The 23,238-nt window shown below is 36.6% G+C and overlaps 1 long non-coding RNA gene across 5 annotated transcripts in view; it reads left to right on the top strand.

Moving 5' to 3' along the window:
* Window positions 1-5,539: 5,539 nt before the first annotated feature.
* LOC143686377 (uncharacterized) overlaps window positions 5,540-23,238 on the top strand; it is a 100,144-nt gene continuing 82,445 nt past the window's right edge. For all 5 annotated transcript variants that reach the window (XR_013177100.1, XR_013177099.1, XR_013177101.1 and 2 more), the window contains exons 1-2: window positions 5,540-5,635; window positions 16,979-17,089. This is a non-coding gene — a long non-coding RNA (uncharacterized LOC143686377). The remainder of the gene's footprint in view (window positions 5,636-16,978; window positions 17,090-23,238) is intronic.

Below are 23,238 nucleotides of genomic sequence, written 5' to 3'. Positions count from 1 at the left end.
CCGTGAAAACAAGCAAGGCACATAAGGACAGATATTGTATGAATCCATTTATATGAAATATCTAGAATAAGCAAATTGGTAGAGACAAAATAAATGAGCAGTTACCAGGGGGAAAGAGGAGTTTACTGCTTAATGAGTCCAGCGTTTCTGTCTGGGGTGATGGAAAAGTTTTAGTAGTGGATGGTGTGCGTGGTGACACAAAATTATGAGTGTAATTAATACCAGTGAAATGTACACACGAAAAGGCTTAAAATGGCAAATTTTATGTTAAATATATGATAGCACAATTTTAAAAAAGCAAATCATTGCCAAGCAATGCCTCCAGGGCTTTGTAATCAGCTGCAGGAACGCAGTGCATAGGCACTATGGAGGAGGGAATGACCAGTTTGCCAGAAGAACGAGGAGAAAATTTGCAACAGTTTGGAAGGATCTGCGAGTAGTTTGCTCTAGACAGAGAGGACAGTGTTTTTGCTTTGGTAAAATATGATGTTTAGTAGCATGCAATGTTAAGTGACAATCAAACACAGAGGGAAGCTCCTTTTAGTTTTCCTTTAAAGCATCAAACCTCCATTATGCCAAGGTCTTTTAAAAGATCAAGTTCCTGAGCTCCCCTCCACCCCCCCATCCCGTGCACACAAGATGGGGTAGTGAGAAATTCCAGTGCTGTGTCCATCGACAGAAGCTTTAAACAACCAACAAGAACTGGCAGAAACATTTTTCTCAAAGCTCTAGAAACAGTTAAAGGATTGCAGTAACAGGAAGAGAGCCCAATCAAGAAAAAAAGCCACGTAAACATCGTAAGCTCTTCTGGCGTCCTTGCTGGCTCCTCCCCATCACCCTCACGGGCTCAGTGGGGACCCACCTGTGCTCCTAATGTGGGTCCCTGGTCCAGGTCCACAGGGAGCAGAGTAGCCTGCTGTGCACACATTGAGAGCATGTATGTCCATTGAGGCAGGGACCATATAGCCTGCAAAGCCTAAACTATTTACTCCCTAGAGTTGAACCTCTGAAGGGAACTTTCAGCAACTTGAACAGAAACTTCCTTACCTGCCCTTAAAAAAACTCTCTTTTTTAATGGGTTTGTGTGGGGAAATAGATATTCCTAGTTCATCATCCCCTGACTTCCTTGCTTAGAAGAATAAAAATGTGTCAAGTATAGGCTCAGACAACCAGGTCCTGAACATTGAAAGGCTCACTTGGCAAAACACTGGGAGCCTCTGACCCAGGTTGAAGGATGGGACTGATTGTGTTGACCCCAGCTGGGCAGCACAGTGGAGTTTCCACTGGTTGAGGAGAGCAGCCAATACCAGCAGGGGCTGGGGGAAATTAACAGGGGAAGAAGATACCACTATCTCCAGGGAGATACAACACTCATAAGACATCAAGGTCAAGGAAGTTCAACCAGTTTTGTTCTGATCAAGGCAGATATCAATATTCTGGGGGTTCAAGCCAAGGGTCAGGCCTGGAGATTCTTGGTAATGTGTAGGGATCAGAATCATTAGGTAGGGAGGTCCATTCAAGATAGTTTGAGAAGTACTAGAAGCAGGGTCTTGTGCCAGTAGAGAGTATGGCGAAAGTCACCTTCCCAACCCACACTTCCCTCTTTTCTCATACACACACACACACACACACACACATACACACACACACAGCTCCAGGTACATTTATTAAACCTAGTCTGAAACCATAGGACTTGGAATGACCAGTTTGTCATTAGCCAAATATATATTCTTTATAAACATCTTATTTTTTGTTATATGGCATGAGTACATCACCCCCAATCAACCCCCTATTTTAACACAAAATTGAATACTGGATTTTATCTTTTATAATAAAGATATATCCTTTCATCTATGACCTCCTCTAGGGCAGGTAAGGGTCATGCTGTCTTTGCTTTGAATCCAGAATACCTAAAAAGTAAGAAAAAAGTAGACTTTTTTAAGAAAATGAATGGAACAATGAACATAACCTTTATCATTTTCTCTGGTTTACAAGCAAAGATCCTTATCTACTGTTGATGGGAGTATAAATTGATATACACATTTTTGCATTATTTAGTAAAGATAAAAATGTGCATGGCACATGACTCAGGAATTTTATTTGTAGGTATGTGCGTTAAAGGAATGTTTTCCAATGTGCACAGGTAAAATACATACAGAAATGTTCAAATGTTCATTGCACTTTTTTTTTTTTTTGGCATGGGCAGGTACTGCACCATTTTTTTTAATAGCCAAAACCTGGAAAAAATCCAAAGTGTCCATGAACAATAAAAAAGATATACAAATTGTGCTGTATCCCCCAAGTATTAACAAAAGGATAAGCTTTATTTTTATAATATCTTCAGTTACCTACTGGATAAATCTGAAGAATTTGATTACTATTATGATGAGCATCAGTATCTAAGCATAAGGGGCTTATGAACTTTATGTGTTAACTCTATATAGAAATCCTTTTCTTTCTGGTTAGGCTCAGTTCACAAAGTATTGGGAAAGATCTGACTTCTGTTGAAAATGTAAAAAGTAGAATTTTATAATTCACTGCTTTTACATTCATGGTGAATTTCAAAGCCTAGAGGACAATCTCAGCTCTGGACAATATTTATCCCTCTAGGTAAAATAACATCTAAACACTGTGACACTTGTCTTGAACAGGCACACATTCTAATCATCGTAGCCAAAGCTTGATTTGATTTCCATGATACAGATATTCTTTAGCTGTTTTAATTGCATCATCTCTCTAGGATTGTACATACCTACCATATTTTGAGGATTTGATGCTATTAGAATTTTAAAATGTATATTTAAGCCTCTACTTTGAGACAGGATGGAATAAGTGGTAGGGATTACACACTTACCTGAAACAATAGAAAAAAAAAAAGGACAATATATGCAACAGTGTTTTTCAAGATATTAGATATCAGGCTTCTAAGAACAGCTACCATGAGAAACAAGAAACAAACAAGGTGAGCCCTGGGATCACTCCATCTTATGGCCTTGAGAGTGTTTCCAGTGTGTAGCACAGGGAGTGGAAGACCAAACTGAACCCAACAGATACCCTGAGTTGAGGAGATGAAGCTGAGACTCTGGAAGAGTACCCAGGACAGAACAGAAATGAGAAGAGAGCTCATAAAGCGAGAACTCTTGAGATCTGCAGAGGTTCCCCTCTTGAGTACTGACCTATATATGCATACAAGGGAAATAAGTCTGGGAAAAGAACCAAATGAAATGGTTAGAGGAAACAGCACAGGAGTCTTAAACAGGGTGGGAATGTTGCCTGTTCTCACCAGCCAGACTGGAAAAACTAATAATTCACAGGACATTGTATGGAGTACTGAGAAGGGTCATGCCTTAGCAGCAAAGAAAATTAGCTCTAGACTAAACACTGCTTTGTCCCATGACAAATCTTAAGAGCAAGGATCAAACTCCTTCCAAGTTCTGTTCATAGTAGAACAAAACCCAAGATATTTATAGAAATGCAAAAATACTCAGCACCCAACAAGGTAAAGTTTACAAGGTAAAAATTTACGAAGTCTAGCATCCAATATAAAATTACAGGCATGCAAAAAAGCTGGAAAATACAACCCATATTGAGGGGAAAAAATCAATCAATTGAAATCAACCCAGACCTGACAGATGCTAGAATTAGCCTACAAGAACATAAAACAGATTTTGTAACTGTAATCAAGATATTCAGGAAGCTAAAGAAAAATTTAACATCTTAAATAAAGATATGGATAATTATCTCTCTATCTATTTTATACACAGCTTTTGATCACAAATCAAATACAATGTCTGAGATTAAAAATTCGCTATGTGGGATTAATGGAAGATAGGCATTTCAGAAGAAAAGATAAGTAAACTTGAAGACACAGTACTAGAAACTACCCATATTACACAAAGAGAGCTCTGAGAGAACCTCCGTCTAAAATACATATGATTAAAGTCCCTGAAGAAGTGTGAGAGGGAAAATTTATTTGAAGAAATAAAGGCCAAAAAGATTCAAATTTTATAAAAACTATAAATACACAGGTCCAAAAATTTTCAGTGAGCCCTAAGCACATGAAACATGAAGAAACTATACCAGGGTACATCATGGTCAAGTTCTTCAAAACCATTGATGAAGAAAAAAATCTTAAAAGCAGCCAAAGGAAAAAAGACAAGTTTTGTACAAAGGAAAACATATAAGGATTACAGCAGAGTTCTTGTTAGGAATTATACAAGCAAGAAGACAGTGGAGCAACATCTTTAAGTATTAAAAGGAAGGAAAGATTAGAAGGTAGTGTGATAGTGGCTCAGTGGCAGAGTTCTCGCCTGCGATGCAGAAGAACCAGGTTTGATTCCCAGTGCCTGCCCTTGCAAAAAAATAAATAAACAAAAATAAAAACTAAAAAGATAAAAATAAGAGGAAAGAAAGATTAGAACATTTCAAAAATGAAATATATATTTCATGCAAAGACCTTTTTTGAACAACAACATCTGAAAATAATCATCACTCAAAGACTCACAGTATAAGAAATGTTCAAACTAAACTTTCAAGCTGAAGGAAAATGATCCCAAATGAAAATGTGTATCTTTATACAAGAATGAAGGAAATGTTAACTATATAGGCAAATATGTAAGATATGTTCTTATTATTTAAAACTCATTAAAAGATAGTTGGAAAAAAAGAAAAGATAGTTGGGGGTGGGCCATGGTGGCTCAGCAGGCGGAGTTCTTGCCTGTCATGCAGGAGACCCGGGTTTGATTCCTGGTGCCTGCCCATGCAAAAAAAAAAAAAAAAAGAAAAAAGATAGTTGGCTTTTTAAATGAAAAAATAACCATTTATTGTGTAGCTTATAACATATGTAGAAATAGAATGTACGTCAACGATAACACAAAGGCTGGGAGAGAAGAAATAGAAACTTACAATCACAAGGTAAGTTTCACATTTCTAAATGTGAAATGACATAATAACACTTGAAAATAGACTGTTGTAAACTAAAGATGTCTACTATAAATCCTAAAACAGCCACTGAAATAATAAAACAGAATTATGACTGAAAATCCAACAAAGGAAACCAAATAATTGGAAAAAATTCAATCCAGAAAAGCCAGAAAAAAAGAAGGCAAGAGCAAGCAAAGAACAGATGGGACAAACAGGAAACAAATAAATCCGTAGGTATAAATCCAGCTACATCAATAGTCATGTTATTTGTTGTTGCAGGCAAAATCCTAAATTGACCCCACAAAATTATCCTCCCTAATCCCCACGATTATAAATATGATGAGCTCGAATCTTTGATTAGGTTAGATTATATCATGAAAAAGAAACTGTCCATGTGGCCCTACTCATGAGCGCCCTTTAAAAGAAGAGTCTCTTCTGCAGGGAGCAGAAGGATAACTCAGAGAAATCTGCAGCTTGAGAAAGATTTGATATGAGATTGCTGGCTTGAAGGCAGAGGGGCTACATGGTGAGGAAAGTGGGCAGCCTCTAGAAGCTGAGAACAAGTCCTGGTTAACAGCCAGCAAGGAAATTGGAATCTCAAGACTACAGTTATAAACAACTGAATTCTGCCAACAACCTGAATGAACTGGAGGCCAATTCTCCTCCAAAGCATCCAGATGAGAGCCCAGCCCAGCCAACACCTTGATTTCAGGTTTGTGAGTCTAAGTAGAAGATTTCTGAGCCCACCTGAACTTCTAGCCTAGAGATCTGTGAGATAATAAATGGGTGTTACTTCAAATTGCTAAATTTCTGAAACTTTATTATGTAGTAATATAAAACTAATACAAATATAGTGGTGTAAACACCACAATTAAAAGACAGAGAATGTTAGAGTAAATAAAAAGTTGTTACACACACCAGTAAAAACCACGTTCTTTTAATTAATTCTTGACCTATTGTGGGTGGGACCTTTGGGTTAGGTTGTTTCAATTGAGATGTGGCCCACCCAATTCAAGATGGGTCTTAATCCTTTACTGGAGCCCTTCATATGAGGATAAAAGGCAGAAACATCATGAGGGAGAGCTTGGAGAGAGTGAAACACCCTGAAGATGCTAAGAGAGGACCCCGCAGATGCTCAGAGAGAAAGCACTGGAATCAGAAGCTGAAGGCAAAAGAACCTGGGAGCAAACGATCAGCAGATACCAGTCATGTGCCTTCCCATGTGACAGAAGAACACAATGCCAGCAACCTTTCTTCAGAGAAGATATCTTCCTTTTAATGCCTTAATTTGGACATTTTCATGGCCTTAGAACTGAATATTTGTAAATTAACAAATCTTATCGTAAAAGCCAACCCATTTATGGTATATTGCATTCTGGCAGCTTTAGGAAACCAAAATGCCTTCCTATACTATATGATGTCTACAGGAAACCCACCTTAAATATCAAGATATAAATGTATTTAAAGTAAGAGTTGGAAAAAGATATATCATTGCTAACATTGAACAAAAGAAAGCTGTAGTGCTATGTTTGTATTATATATCAGACAAAGTAGATTTATGTATTATTTATCAGAGAAAGTAGATTTCAGAGTAAAGAATATTTTTGGAGATAAAGAAGGTAATTTGATAAGGGAAAAGGAATCAATTCTAAACATTTCTAAATATACCAATCCTGAACATTTATGGACCCAATAATAGAGCTTCAAAATATAAAAAACAAATCAAATGAGAAATTCAAAAGTGTTTTCAACTAAATGAAAATGAAAATACAACTTATTAAAATTTGTGGTATTTATGTTAAAGCAGATTTGATGATTAATTTATAGCATTAAACAGAAAAATCAGCTCATCATGTATCACAGATCTAAATGTATGACTTAAAACTATAAAACTTCTTGAAGAAATATGATAAAACTTTTGTCCTTGAGGCAGGCAAAGATTTCTAGATAATCTTTTTAGATAACAAGTAATGCTTTTAGATAACAAAAACATAATCCGTAAAGAAATACTTGTAATTTGAATTTCATGAAGATTAAAATTGTCTGCTTTTGAAAGATACTATTAAGAAAATAGAAGGAAAAGTCACAGACTGGCAGAAAATATTTACAAATCATACATCTGATGAAGGGTTTATATCTATAGTATTTAAAGAACTCTCAAATCTTTAGATTTGAAAAAGACCAAGTTAAAAAAAATAAGCATAATATTTGAACAGTAATTCATCAAAGAGTATATATGGGTAGCAAATAAACACATGAAAATATGCTCAATGTCATTAGTCAGTAGAGAAATGCAAATTAAAACAAGAATGATATACCAGTAAATACCTACTACAATGGCTAAAATTAAAGGCTGATCATACCATGTTGTTGGCAAGGATGGTGTGTTAGTTAGATTCAGTTGTCAACTTGGCCAGGTGAGCATACCTAATCTTGTTGCTGCGGACATAAGCCAACGAACGGTACGTGAACCTCATCTGTTGCCAATTACATCTGCAGTCGGCTAGGAGGCGTGTCTGCTGCAATGAGTGACGTTTGACTTAATTGGCTGGTGCTTAAATGAGAGATCGCAACGTAGCACAGCCAAGCAGCTCGGCATTCCTCATCTCAGCACCAGCAGCTCAGACCAGGCCTTTGGAGATGCAGAAAGAAGTTACCCCGGGGAAAGTTGTTGGAACCCAGGGGCCTGGAGAGAAGACCAGCAGAGACCATCTTGTGCCTTCCACGTAAGAAAGAACCTCAGGGGAAAGTAAGCTGCCTTTCCTCTGAAGAACCAACAAAATAAATCCCCTTTTATTAAAAGCCAATCCGTCTCTGGTGTGTTGCATTCCGGCAGCTAGCAAACTAGAACAGATGGCAACTGGAATTATACACTACTAGTGTGGATGTTAAAAAAAAGAAAGGCACAACCAACAGTTAAAATAGGATTTATTCATTAGGTCAATTCATTCCAGTTAGTGCATGGGAAGGAAGTGTGGAAGTGTCCATGGGTTCCATAAGTTTTCCTGTTATCTCCAGTACTGGATATGATTATTTTCAGCATAGGTGTAAAAACTACTTTCCTCTGAATGTTTCACACGATAAATGGAGAAGGTTTGCACTATTTAAGGAGCCAGTGAAGAATCTACTTTCTTAGACTTTAAAAAATAGGGGAGTGACTTATTGATCCATAAGAAGCAGTCATTGTATTTAACGTCTAGTCCTAATACTTTGGAAAACAATTTGGCTGTTTCTTTAAAAATTAACATACATCTATCATATGGTCCAGACAATTCATTCATAGGTCACTATCCAAGATAAATGAAAGCACATGTCCATACAAAGCCCTGTACCTGTATATGAATGCTTATAACTGCTTTATTTGTAATAGCCACAAACTGGAAACAACACAAATGTCCATTAACTGTTGAATGATGAGGAAATTGTAGTATATCCATAGAATGTAACACTACTCAGCAGTAAAAAGGAAGGAACTCTTGATACAAACTATAACATGGATGAATATGAAAATAATTATGTTGCATGAGAGGAAACATGCAACAAAGAGTACATATTGTATGATTCTGTTCAGATACATTTCTAAAAAATACAAACTAATTGATAATAACAGAAAGCAGATCCATGGCTTCCTGGAGAAGGTGGGGGAAATTGAAGCGGGCAAGAGGGAAAGCAGGAAGAAATGTTCATGGTGATAGATGTAATGTGATGGTTTCATAGTATACTCGTATAATTAAAAACTTATCAAACTTTACACATTAAATATATGAAATTTCTTATATGTTAATTACATCTCAATTAAGTTATTACAGACACAGGAAAAAATTAAAATGCATACCTAAAAATAAGCTTGAACTTTAATGTCAATAAACTGTAAACTCAATAAACAGAATACACACAAACCTGTTTTCTCCAGCATGAGAAATGGACTCTTGCTGGTGCAACTGGGAACAGAGCTGATTTAGGGGAAAAAATTACCTTGAGATGTGGATATATTCCTTAAGAAATGTATCTGCATCTTAAAAATAGCTTTAGGATCAGATGATATGATAGTTGCTATGGTAATTGCACGTTTGAGGCAGAATCTCAGTGTGTAAAAGTTGTGAGTTATAAACACCTAAGAGTAACTGGTTCCCTGCAGTTCCTGTCATCTGATCCTCCTGCTTTGGGAAGGTAAAATCATTTCTTAATAAACTTAAAAAAAATCTTCTTTTAATACTTTTCAAAACACTTTTTTCCACTGACTGTATCCCTTACTAGAATGTAACACCCCTGAGGTGCGTAAGTGAGAGGTGAGATTTTAACTGACAGGGAACTGAGCTTTTGCAATCAAGAATCGTTTACAAAGAATGAGTAATGAGAACTACGGGCAGCAACCTCTTTTAGACATTACCAACAAATAAAAGACGATATGTGTTTTATGTGTTACATTGATTTATCCCAGGGAATGGGAAGGACTTTGTGGAAGTATTTGGGGGTTCCATAAACTTTCCTGTTATCTCCAACACTGGATTTGATTATTTTCAGTATATGTGCAAGGATTACTTTTCCTCTGGATATTTCATAGTACAAATATAGGAAGGAATATAGGTTTGAGCTACTTGAGGAGTCAGAAGAACCTACCTTCTTAGACCTTATAAAGGGGTATGACTTTCTGACCCACAAAAAGCTATCATTGTATTTCTAGTCTATCGAATTCCAGCCATTTATTTATTTCAGACTCTAGAGAGAGTCACAGAATCTGTGATCTTTCTGGCTAGAAATCAAATGTAGCCTCAATCAGATATTTTTACCACTTGTTTCACTTGTCTGAATTATACCAGGCGTCTGGGATATTCTATTTTACTGAATCTTCTAGATTTTCTGAAACTCATATGAAAAAGACTATAAAACTGAATTTAAACATGAGCTCATCTCTAATTTTAATGGTTTGAAATTGTCTCTGTTTTGCTAGTTAGATATTTTTTCTTTAATCATTTTTAGGGGCAATCCAATTAGAATTGTGTTTAGAGTATTTGTCTTCAAGTCATTGCCCATGATTACGGTGACATGAATTAATATCTTTATTTTTCCTCTAGAGAAAATTCAGAATTATCCTTTCAGCGTTCATTTCATGCTCTAGAAGCAAATTTCATGCCGAGAAGAGTATACTTCCATTGTCAGTCCACATTGCCTCTAAAGTGATTAGACCAAAGCTTCAACAAGGCTGCTTCAAACTCTGCTAGCTTCCCCCATACATTAGACAATAAAGTCCAACCAGACACGGTCCTCCATTATGGGATCCTTGCCTCCTTTTCCAAAGCCACGCGTAATCAGCCTCTCCTCGCATCCTACCCTGAAGGTATATGCAATCGCTTCATTACCTCCTGAATTCCATCCTGCTGCTTAACCTTCTGTGACTTGCCTATGCCTCCTCTGAGAACATTTGTCCTGTTTTTGAAATCTGGAGAACTCCTGAATGTTTCTTCTTTGAAGCTTTTTCTAACTTCCTCAAAGAGAGCTAATTGCTCCCTGTTACCTCTCCATCTATGCATATATTTCTAGTAAAACAGTTACCATAGTATATAACACATATCCATCTGCCTTAACACACTGTCACCTTTTGGAAGGCAGGGCTGCCTTGTTCTCCTTTGTATCCGCTACATCTGGGGCAGTACCGGCTCCAGGTCATCCACTATCTCTAGTGTCTACCCCTGGTGGACATTGGCATGTGCTAGGAATATGATTGTCAGTGTTCTGCTTTATGATGATGTTTCACAGTCAAACCCATGGGAATGCTAGAATTTGCCCTGTCAATTTCTCAAACCACCTGTATAATGCAGAAACAGAAGCAGAATATGAATCAGGGAACTCTAATTGCTATGCAAGCACCTGATTCCCAAAAGGAAAATTCTGGTTAAAGGCGATGTTGGGATGCAGGACTTATATTTAAAGTCCAAGTGCGATCTTCTACTTTCCCTTAACTATTCAGTAGGAGGAAGGAATTTTAAGAGAGCTGTGAATGATAATCCAGAGTTTATCACCCCATCTAGTTTATGGAATGGTTGACAGCCCTTGTGAGTAAATGTGGTCCAGGCTGTTATAGACTCTAACCCAGCAGGTCTTCCCTTGTAGAAGTAGGAGGGCCTAGGCAGGGAAGAACAACAGAAAAGCCCTGTATGTATTTTAAGGTGGCTGTTGTAGTTAAAGTTGCAAGCAAGAATCCTACAATTTTATGAGCCATTTTAAAGTGTCTGAATTTTATTCTGACATATTTTGTTTGAGGTGTCTGTGGGACATCCAAGTGTCTGTAATTCAGAGAGAGATTTGGACTGGAAACGTTTATTTGGGACTCAGTGGTACATAAGTAGATATATAAATCTTTGGATAAATAAGAAAATGTGAGAAATAAGAAGGCATACATCAGCTTAAGTAGCACCAAAAATTAAGGAATGTCAATGGATGAAAACCCCCTGGGATGAAGACACAATGGAGTGATTGAGAGAATGGAAGAGAAGATCGAGAACGTGGCATCCTTGAGGCCTAGGATCTGGGAACATTCCAAGGAAGAGCAAATGGTCATACCGGAAAGATAAGGACTGGAAGGTACTATTAGGTTTAATGACAAGGTGACTTAACTGGATGAGAGCAGCTTAGAGGAATAATGGAAGTGGATGCCACCTTGCAATGGGTTGGAGTGTGGCTGGGGAATTAGAATCAACATTGTGTGTAGACATAACTTTCTCAAGAGCTTTGGCTACCATGTGGATCAAATAGAAGGGAATAAAATTTTGTGGTTCTGTGACCTCACACACAGGCTCTAGAACCTAAACTAGAGTATAAAATTACTGAAAGCAAATATTATGTTTTCTATATCTTTTACCCAGAAAACTCAGGCAGTAACTTACCTTTGCTAAATCCTTAATAAACATGAAGATAGATTGATGCTGAATCTATCTTCAGTGACTTATTTTATTTAAAAAATAATGTCTGACATATATGACATAGCTTTTATACTACAGATTCATACTGGTTTTTCTTTTATCCTCTGTGTGCAACCCATTTTATGGTAATTATACTGATGACATCCCTTTGTCAATCCAAAAAAAACCAGACTTCATAAATAATAGAATACATGATAAGCAGTCATGGCATTAAAATTATAGTGTATTTTCTTTTTTTTAATTGATAATTTGTAGATAAAGTTTTTCAATTAATTGGAATATATACTCAATAAAAAATAATATTTAATTTCCTAACCTTTACTAAGGAAACAGAATTGAATTCATATGCAAGATTTTTTATTTTGAAGCTTTCAAAGGTGAATTTTAGTATATATAGGAAAATTTATGTGTAACTTGAGAAGTGATGATGGAAGAGAATCCAATTCATACATACATCTAAACTAAAACTTAAAACTTAAAGATTAGCACATTTTACTTTTAAGCCATGGTTTTCATTATATAATTTGTTATACTATAATATCAAATAATCATTACATTTGATATAAATATAAAGGAATTGCTTGTATCTACAAAGTTGAAGTAGATAATTTTAATAGTTTCTATCACCTTGAATTGAGATTTTTATCAACTTGTCTACATATATTTTTACCCACTAATATTTCCTTGCATCACCTTTAAGATTAAGTAGAACTAAGAAGCACATTTATGGCTTTATAATTTATGAGAATTTTATGTTATCACTTTCTAAATTAACAAATTGCCTTTCAGGCAAATATCTGCTTATGGAAATTACCCAATAGTAAAGTTTAAAATTACCTTGGTTTGAAAAGCCATGCATTGTGCTGTCTAGTGTGATAATAGGCTTGGAGCTGCATTTAATCAATTGTTTATGATCTTTTGGATCCTAAAGCAACTGGTGAAAAGTCACCAGCTAATTCGTTATATATTTTTTTTTTTTTTTTTTTTTTTTTGAGAGGGAGGAAAGGAAGGAAAGACAGAGAAGGAAGGAAGGATGGAAGGAAGGAAGGGAGGAAGAAAGGGAAACATCTTTAAACATTTTCTTGTTTTTATTATATTTTGTTTGTTTGTTACATGGGCTGGGGCCGGGAATCGAACCGGGGTCCTCCGGCATGGCAGGCAAGCACTCTTGCCCGCTGAGCCACCGCGGCCCGCCCTCGTTATATATTTTTAACAGAATGTTTTGTTCATATAGAGGGAGTATTTATTTGCAAAGAGTAAAAATAGATTAAGCAAAAGGAGATATTTATTGGAATTTTATAGGAATATATAAGGAGGAATAATAGCATACACTTTCCTAGAGCTTACTATGTGCCAGGAATTAAGCAATCTCTTAATTTATTTCTTAGTCATTTTCTGTGCTAACAAAGAACCTCAAATCTCAGTGATTTACAACATGGATGATTGACTTCTTACTCTATTACATGTTGGCTATATGTTGGTGTTCTAGTTTGAAAGCTGCCACAATGTGACATACAAGAAGCAGAACGGCTTTTAAAAATGGGAATTTAATAAGTTGTGAATTTACAGTTCTAAGACTGTGAAAATGTTCAAATTAAAGCAAGGCTATAGAAATGTACAATCTAAGGCAATCAGGTTCTTGAAAACCTGGTTCAAGAAGGCCAATGACGTTCAAGGTTTCTCTCTCAACTGGAAAGGCACATGGGGAACATGGTGACATCTGCTAGCTTTCCCTCAAGATTTCTTGTTTCATGAAGCTCCCCTGGGGCGCTTCCTTCTTCATCCCCAAAGGTCTCTGGCTGAGCTCTCGTGGCTCTAAAGCTTTTTCCAAAACGGTTCCCTCTTAATGAGCTCCAGTGAGCAACCCCACCTTGAATGAGTGGAGACACATCTCTATGGAAGTCTTCTAATCAAAAGTTACTACCCACAATTAGGTGGGTCATATCTCCAAAAACAATTAAAAAAACTCCCACCCAGCAATACTGAATGAGGATTAAATGACATGGCTTTTCCGGGGTATATAATAGCTTCAAACCAGCATACATGTTAACTGAGGCTTAGCATTGGCTCTGTCCCAAACGTGTTTGTTTGAGGACCCGGGTTTGGGGTTAGAGGAAAAAAGAAACCTGACTGGAACAGACATTTACATACAAATGTTCATAACAGCACTATTCACAATTGCCAAAAGATAGAAGTAGTCCAAGTGCCAATCAACAGATGAATGGATAAACATAATGTGTTATATACGTATGATGGAATATTATGCAGCAATAAGATGAAATGAGATCCTGAGGTATATGACAACATGGATGAACCTTAAAGACAATCCCCAGTGAAATAAGCTAGACACAAATGGATGGATACTGTATGATCTCAATATTATGACTGGTAAAAATGACAAGATCAAGGCTCAGGTGAGCCGAATGAGTTGCTTTGAATAGAAGGCCAAGAAGCGATCAGCTCCTAGATGGAAAGTCACTGCAACTTCCTCTGATATTTTGCTCTAGTATGATCTGGATTTTGGAGACAGATGGGGAATGTGGTGCTCTCCTGCCCACTTCCTCCTCTCCCTCTTCTCTCCCTCCACTCTCCCTTTTCCTTTCCTTTCTTATTCTTTCTCCATCACTCTTTCTCTATTTCTCTTTTTTCCTTCCTTTCTTCCTTAAAAAGAAGGAAAAAAAAAAGAGCAATGACTGAATTATGCAATGTGCCATAAAGCTTCTGCTTAGATATTGGGTGTGCCACTCTCACTCATATTTCACAGGTCAAAGCAAACCACTGGGCCAAACTGGCTGTCACAGTGCAGGGATAGACTACCAGTCACGGGTCAATGAGCAGGGAAGGATGACGCTCTTTACAGGGAGGGAAACAAATACTTGGAAACAGTAAAACAATTTACCACACTTACGTTAGCTCCATGAAATGGAGATTATTATCTTCTTCATTTTACATGTGAGAAAACTGAAGGAAAGTTAGCTTAAATAACTTGGCAAAATCACATTGCTATTGGAGCCGGGATTCTAAGACTGACTTGAGAGCTAATGTTCTTAACCACAAAAATGAAGACGGACAGCTGGGCCTCAGAAGAGACATTACAAGTCATCAGGAGCTACATCTCTGTCTGTGACCAAATGGTATCTTATCACTGAGGCATTCTTCTCACTACTGTGTGCAGAAGGAAAATGACCGCCTTTGCCATTCATGAATGTACAGTCCCCGCCTGCAACATTATCCTGACTAGGGTCCCCCTTTCCATCTTTTCCAGTTTCAGATTTGCAGGAAAAAAGTATGTCAATGGCTCAGTTATGGGATATGTCTTATGGGATATGGGATAAGGAGCCTTAGCCAGGAGATCCAGTACATGTGGCCAGCTGACCACTCCCAGTAGTACGCAGAGGCAAATTATGTGGAAAGGTGTTTGGGACTGAAGAGGAAATTATTCTGGGGGAGCTAATTACTATTTTTTAAAAAATAAATTCCAGTTTGGAAGAATCCTATCTGCTTTTCTTGGAAATATGAATTATGGACTAATGTCATGTTCATTACTTTCCTTTTGGCAATGAATTCGGAGGTAATAAATAACCAATAATGAAGTCTTTTATTAATACATACATACCTAATTGAATAACCAAATGGTATCAAAAGGATGAAATAAAAAAAGAGCGGTATCCATTACATTTCTATAGGTATATCATATTAGATATTCCAAATAACTCTTCTGCTGAAATGGACTGTTATGCTACTGAAAGTACATCTGGCTAGAAAATAAAGATTTCCCAGAAATCAAACTGTTTCAGTTTGCTAAAGTTGCTGGAATACAATACACCAGAAATGGATTAGCTTTTATAAAGGGGATTTATTAAGTTACAAGTTACAATTCAAAGGCTGTGAAAATGTTCAAAGTAGGGCACCAACAGAAGGATACCTTCTCAGAGGAAAGGCGGCATCTGGGTTCCTACGGCACATGGTGACGCCAGCTGGCCCTCCTGGTTTGGTTTCAAGATGGCTCTATCAGCGTCTATGGGCCCTTCTGCATCTTCAAATGTCTGTGTCTAGGCGTCTGCTCTCTGTATCAGCTCTGAGCTCTTTCTTCATGAGCTTCTTTAAGAACTCCAGTCAACTAATTAAGACCCTCTTGGATGGGCGTAGCCACAAATGCCTGGAAACAATCTAATCAAAAGACTCCACCCACAACAAGCCTGCACCTATAAAACAGAATTGGGATTAAAAGAATTTAGCTTTTCTGGTGTACATAACTGTTTCAAAACAGCATACCTAACTAAAAGCTAAATTAAAGTGGGAACTTGAAATGGTAAGCAGAGCCCATATCCTGAGGGTGCTGTCAATCAAATCCAATTTCCATAGTCTATTAGGGTGTGAAAGAGAGAAAGAGTGAAGTCTCACCAAGGGCATGCAGTCTAATAAGAGAGCTCAGCATAGATAGGGCCACCTTCTAAGAAAGTGAGCATTCGGCATATATTTTGGAGTCTGTGTACAGCAAAACTACTGGCTGTTTTCCAAAGTCCATTTCCTCATCTTTCTGGGCATATGGTCAGGTTACTTTTATAGACTCCTATGAGACTAAATGATGACCAATGAAAGGTGAGGCACGATATGTGCCATTCCCAGATCTAGCTTGTCAAAACCTCCCGTGTATGGCCCTCCGAGTTCTTATTTGCTCAATTGCCTTGGAAGCTACCTATTGAAGGTGGCAGCATGCCCATTGTCTGGGTCCCCTGACTGACCACATGGAGAAAATCCATACCTGGCAGCAGTGATAACTAACCACATTCTGTTAGAAGACCAAGAAATAATTTTCAGTTATGCCTGTATGTGTATGTGTGTGTGCGTTTATATATGAAATGCATACGTAATAGGAGTGTACATATATATATGAAATTATATACATTAGTATTCTGTTTTATTTTAGCAAGTGGCATTATCTTAATATGATGGACTTATTATGCTTGTAATTAACAATATTTTACTTTCCTAGTTGAGTGATATTGGTTATAAAGTTTTAGGTTAAACATAATTTTTCCTCTAGAATGTTGAAGGCATAACCGCATTGTCTCCTGTGATCTAACATTGCTATTGAGGGATATGATGCCATTTTGCTTACTGTTCATTTTTAGGAGACTTCTTTCTTTTCTCTGTAAGTGTATCTTTCAGTCCCTGGCGTGTTCTGAAATTTCAAGGTAATTTGCTGTGGAGTTCATCTTCCCTCACGCACGTTGTTGATCACGGTAAGCACTTTCATTCTGGGGGGTTTGCGTCCTTCAGTTTTGTAATTGTTTCTTGTATTTTATATTTGATAATTCCCTCCTCTTTATTTTCTCTGTTCTCTCTTTGTACAAGTAATATTAGACAGATGTTGACATGCTTTTATTACCTGTTCTCATATTTTTCTGTATTTTTGTCCTTTTTGTTCTTTCCTTGATTTTATTCCAACTATAATTTATTTATCAATTTTCATATTTTGTAATTTTTAAAAGTCATTCTTTTTCCCCTTTCCATTTACATAACATCCTTTTCTGTTTCATCTTCCCCTGTCTTATTGTCCTTGTAGGTTAATATCATTTTAAACACATTTCCTGCCCTTTCAGCAGGATTTTGATAGAATAAATAAATGCAAAATCAATGTGACATTTTTGGTAATGGGGTTTTTATGAGCAAAGTTTAAGGTAAAACACAACTGGAAATTGGTTGTAGCTGAAGCCTAGTGACAGGTTATGTTTACATCTAGGTAATTTCAGTATTTATATTGCTTAGTGCCATTCAGCAAGACAGCTGAGGGCGATGGGAAGAGCCACAGTCAAGCTGTGGCCACCTTCTCTTTGTGTTCGCTAGGACAGCTGGTCTCACCCCCTTCCTCGGCGACGTTAGTTAGGTAAATATGCACAAATAACGTGCATCAGGTGAAGAGAAACAAGCACAGTGTAGTCTGGCATTTATGAATGCAGACTCTCAAGTGGTAGAGGACTGAGCTCAGACCCGGTTCTGGTGTTCACTAACGTGCAACTTTGGTTATGTTTCTTAATTTCTCTGAACTTCCAAATCCACATCTGTAAAATGGGGGTTAATTCTGTCCCTACTTCATAGGCCTGTTGTGAGGATTAATTGAGATAATGTAGGTAGGTACTTATCACAGCATCAGGTATTGGAGGTACTGAATGAGTGGCAGCTGTTATTATTTTAATGGTACATAATTACACGTTAACAAAAACTGTAGCAACCCACATATGGGGATTGTCTAGAATGAATCGAGGCAAACACGTGTTCTTGAAATGAAGAAACACAATAACTATATAAAATATTACTTGCTTACAATAAGTATTTAATTTGTAGTGAAAGAATTCATCAGAAAAACAGAGCCTTGAAATATTTGTTCAAATTTATAGGTGTGCCAAGGGTCCTGGAGGGAAGCCGAAAGGCCCTTTAGTGATATATATAATTTATATAATATAAAGGCTTAAGTCTATTATAAATAAATAATAAGTTTTGGTAAATTACTTTTCTTTGCTTCTCTCTTATTTTAATTTCTATTAAACCTGGTTTCATTTTTCTATTCACTGAAGTAAGCAAATGTTTTCCCTTAATTCAGATTCTTTAAATGGAAGCTGCAAATGAATGTAACTTTCATCAATTATAAAACTAAGGGTAAAAGTAATTCATCACATCAAAGGTCTTCGTATAACAAATACATAAGATGTCTTATAATTATGCTTTAACAACATTTCCCCCCACTTTAATTCCAAATTAGAAGAAATTAAAATTATGTTCAAACCACTGTTTTTAGCAGGTAAGAAGAGAAAATGTAGAACTCAGTTCTCTGCACTGTTCTTGTGCTTGCTTGTCTCTTAGGACCACCACATGAAATATTTTCCAAATATCTTTTAGAAGGCAAATAGTGAGCTATTTTTGAGTGATGATTGCTGGGTAGATGTCTAGAAGCAATAGAAAAATTACAAAGCCTTTTTATGATATATTTCAATAAAGTGTATCCTTTAAATTACTGAGTACTATTCCATTGTATGAATATAACACATTTTGTTTATCCCTTCAGTAGCTGACGGAAATTTGGATTGGTTTCACTCTTTGGGTTTTATGAATAGTGGTGCTGTGAACTTTCATGCACAATTCTTTGTGTGGAAGTATGTTGCTTCTCGAGTGGAAGTGCTTGGCCAGCAAGTCAGCATAAATGTAATTTAATGCAAAACTACCAAACTGCTTTCTTTATTGTTTCTCCACTTACTCTCCTACTTGTGGATTATGAAAACTGCAGATTCATCACCTCCTCCTAACAATTTGTGTCTCTTTCATTTTCACCATTCTAGTGGATGGGAAATGGAATCTCATTTTGGTTTTGGTTTACATTTTCCTCATTACTAATTATTCTAAGCAACCTTTAAAATATTAATTAATTTTTTATATCTTATTTTTTTATCAAGTCTTTTCCCCTTTTGAATAGCTATTTGCATTTTATTATTGATTTGTAAGAGTACTTATATGTGAAAATGATAAATATATGACTGAAGCATATTTCCTTCCATCTGTGGCTTGTCATGTATTTTCTTTATGGAATTTTTTTAGCTGACATTAATTTTGCCAATTTATCAATTTTTCTTTAATTTAATACTTAGTGTGTCTTCTTTGAGAAGTCTTTGAAAACCCAAGGTTATTACATTTTTCTTATATTCTTTCCTAGAATCTTATAATCTTAGCTCTTATATTCAGGTTTGGAGTCCATTTTGAGTTAATATTTGTATTTCTTGTGATAAAAGTCTACGGTTCATTATTTGTTTGTGTGCTATTCAGTTGTTCCAGTAACATTTGTTGATATGGCTTTCCTTTCTCCATTGAAATTTCCTATACCTTTTGAAAATGTTTTGTACCCCAGAAAAGCCACGTCCTTTTTTTTTTTTTTTTTTTTTTTCACATGGGCAGGCACCGGGAATTGAACCTGGGTCCTCTGGCATGGCAGGCAAGCATTCTTGCCTACTGAGCCACCAAAGCCACGTCCTTTTAATCTTGATCCAATTTGTGGGGACAGACCTATTGTTTAGGGTGCAACCTTTTGATTAGATTGTTTCCATGGAGATGTGATCCACTCAATTATGGGGGTGACCATTTGATTAGATGGAGATGTAACTGTACCCATTCAGGGTGGGTCTTGATTAGTTTACTACTAGAGTCTTTAAGAATGCTCAAAGAGGGAGAAACAGTTCAAAGCTGACACAGATCCAGATATTTGGAGATGCAGAGCACAGCAGATATTGCATGTGCCTTCTCGTGAGATGCTAAGTAAGTCAGAACAGAAAGTCAAGGGAAGCCAAGAAGTGCAACTCAGCCCTGGAGAAGCCAAGTCAGGAGTCCCCAGTTGAGGAGAGAGAGGCTGAAAGCAATACAACTCAGGAGCAAGGGACATGTAGATGCCAGTTACATACCTTCCCAGATGACAGAAGTGTCCCAGATAGCATCTGCTTTCTTGAGTGAAGGTACCCTCTTGTGGTGCCTTAATTTGGACATTTTTGTGGTCTTAGAATTTTAACTTGTAACTTAATAAATCCCCTTTATAAAAGCCAGTCCATTGCAGGTATATTGCATTTCAGCAGCCTTAGCAAACCAAAACACCTTGGTAAAAAAATTAATTGGCCACGTATTTAGGCATATTCCACTTATTTGTCTCTTCTTATGTCAATACCACATTATCTTGATGACTGTAGCTATAAAAGTAACTTTAAAATAAAGCATTGTGAATCCAGGTTTGATTGTGAATCAAGATTGTTTTAGCTATTTTAGGTCTTTTTCTTTTTCACAGAAATTTTAGAATTAATTTGTCAATTTCTACAGAAAAACCTATTGCAATTTAATAAGGATTGCACTGAATCTATAGACCAATTCACCCAAATTAATATGTTAACATTATTGATTCTTCCAATCCTTGAATACTGAAAAACTCCATGTATTTAAGTCCTTAATTTCTCTCAATAGGACTGTATATTTTTTCATTGTGATCTTACATATCTTTTGTTAAATTCATTTCTAAGTATTTTTTATGTTTTTTTGATGCTATTATAAATAAAATTGCTTTGGAAATTTTATTTTCTGATTTTTTTCCTGCTAATGTGTAGAAATAAAAGTGATTTTTAAAATAATGAATCATTCTGAGATACTGCTAACTCCGTCTATTAGTACTACTTAGTAGTTATGTTGCAAATTCCTTAGGATATTATTTATGGTTTGTGAATAGAAGCAGTTTACTTCTTCCTTTCCATTCTTTGTACCTGTTATTTCTTTTTTATTACTTTATTATAGTATTTAGGACCTCAGCAATTAGAACATGCATTCTTGCCTGTTCATATTAAGAAAGTGTTTAAGTATGCTGGTGGCTGGGGGGATCTGCTTAGTTACTTGTTATCAGGTGGAGGATGATATCTTCAAACCAAGGATTGATAAACAGTGACATTGACCTTTGGTGGTTGTTTATCTGCTACCAAAATTTTAATGATTCCTTGCCAGGTTCTTCTTTCTGAGTCTGAATTTTGCTTTCTTTATTTTCTATAATATGTCATTGACTCAATTCTTAAAATTAGGAGACCATTCTCTGACACCACTTTCCTCCCTCTCAACATTTTTCAGTCTTCACTCGTGCTGTCTTCCTTTCCTTGTGCCTTAGAGAAGAAAGTGTTCATTGTATTCTCCATGGCTAAACCTTTCAATTGTATGCTTGGTTCCTTATCCACATCCTTATTTTCTTTGACCATTAAGTGTTTTATAATAACTTATAATCATCTCTCTCTTTGTTGTGGCTTGAATTGCATCCTCCAAAGAGATATGTTGAAGTCCTAACCCCCCATGCTTTACAACGTGAACTTTCCTGGAAATAGTGTTATTTCAGATGAAATTAGTTACGTTAAATGAGGTCAGGCTGAATGGGCCCTTAATCCAATGGGAATGTTGTCCTTATAAAAAGAGGAGAAGAGACACAGAAGACACTGGAGAGAGAAGGCCATATGAAGATGGAGAAGGCAAAGATTCGAGGGATATGTTTACAAGCCAAGGGACACCAAACGTTACCCACAACACCAGAAGCTAGAAGAGGTGAGAAAGGATTCCTAGGAAACCAGGACACCAATGAAGCTTTCCTTGCCTTTACTTTTGGTATTCTCCTGGAGTGAACACTTCTCTGATTTTTCTTCATAGATTCTGGCCTTGGTTCTCTCCTAATCTACATAATTTCTCTCTCTACCTAGGTGATGCCATTGCATTTATCATCCTAACAATGCAGATATTTTCCACATGCATGGCTTTAGCACTGTATTCCATTGCAACTCAACTCATACAATTCCAACTACTTGTAAGACATTAAATCTATATTTCCCACCTATGTATCAAACTAAATGTATTCAAAATAATCATATTCTTGTTTGTACTAGGCAGAATAATGGCACCCGAAATATGACTACACCTAATCCCTACAATTTGTGACCTTTCCTAACATGTACTTCATATGGTAAAGGGACTTTGCAGTTGTGATTAAGATTATAGGGCCTGAGATGGGGAAAATTATTCAGGATTATTGGATAGGCCTGATTTAATCACATGAGTCTTTAAATGCAGAGAACCATTCCTAGCTATGGTTAGAGTTGGGTCCAGGGAAGAAGAGTGAGTTTGTTGCTGAATGTCAATAAAATCCAAGGAATGTGGGTAACCTCTTGAAGCTGGAAAACCTTCATGGGCACAGAATCTTTCTAGAGCCTCCAGAAAGGAATGTAAGCCTGCTGACATCTTGACCTTAGCTTGTTGAGACCAGTGTCTGGATTCTGACCTACATATCTGTAGGATGGTAAACTTGCATTGTTTTAAGCTACTGTTTGTGGTGATTTGCTATAGCAGCATAGAAAACTACCACAGTGTTCCACCAACATTTATTGGTTGTTTCTGAGCCAAGCTCTGAGCTACATGCACTCAAGAATTATCATTCTCTCTTACTAACTTTCAACACCTGCTCCTTTTCCTGTGCTCCCAATTTCTGATGTCGCTAGACACCACCATCTAGTTCTCCAGTCTTGAATTAATTCATTCACCTCATTCTAGTTTTCATATTCAAAGGGTTAGGAAAATAGAAACCTAGACTTGAAATAATAGCATGTGGAGTTGAATCCTGAATCTGGTATTTTCTAGCCTGAGGACCGTGGACAGCATACTTACACCTTGGTATATCCAAATGTGAATGGAAAATAATAATATGTATCTCTCAGGGACACTGTGAAGGTTCAATGCTAAAGTATATATGAACGTTATTTTGTGAAATATCAAGTCCTATCATATTACATACTGTATACTGGTAGGTATTTCTAAAATAGTGTTATATCCAATCAGTTTTCTATTT

The sequence above is a fragment of the Tamandua tetradactyla genome, chromosome 6 (genome assembly GCF_023851605.1).
Source record: "Tamandua tetradactyla isolate mTamTet1 chromosome 6, mTamTet1.pri, whole genome shotgun sequence".
Taxonomy (NCBI): domain Eukaryota; kingdom Metazoa; phylum Chordata; class Mammalia; order Pilosa; family Myrmecophagidae; genus Tamandua; species Tamandua tetradactyla.
This window is presented reverse-complemented; position numbering and strand designations above follow the sequence as displayed.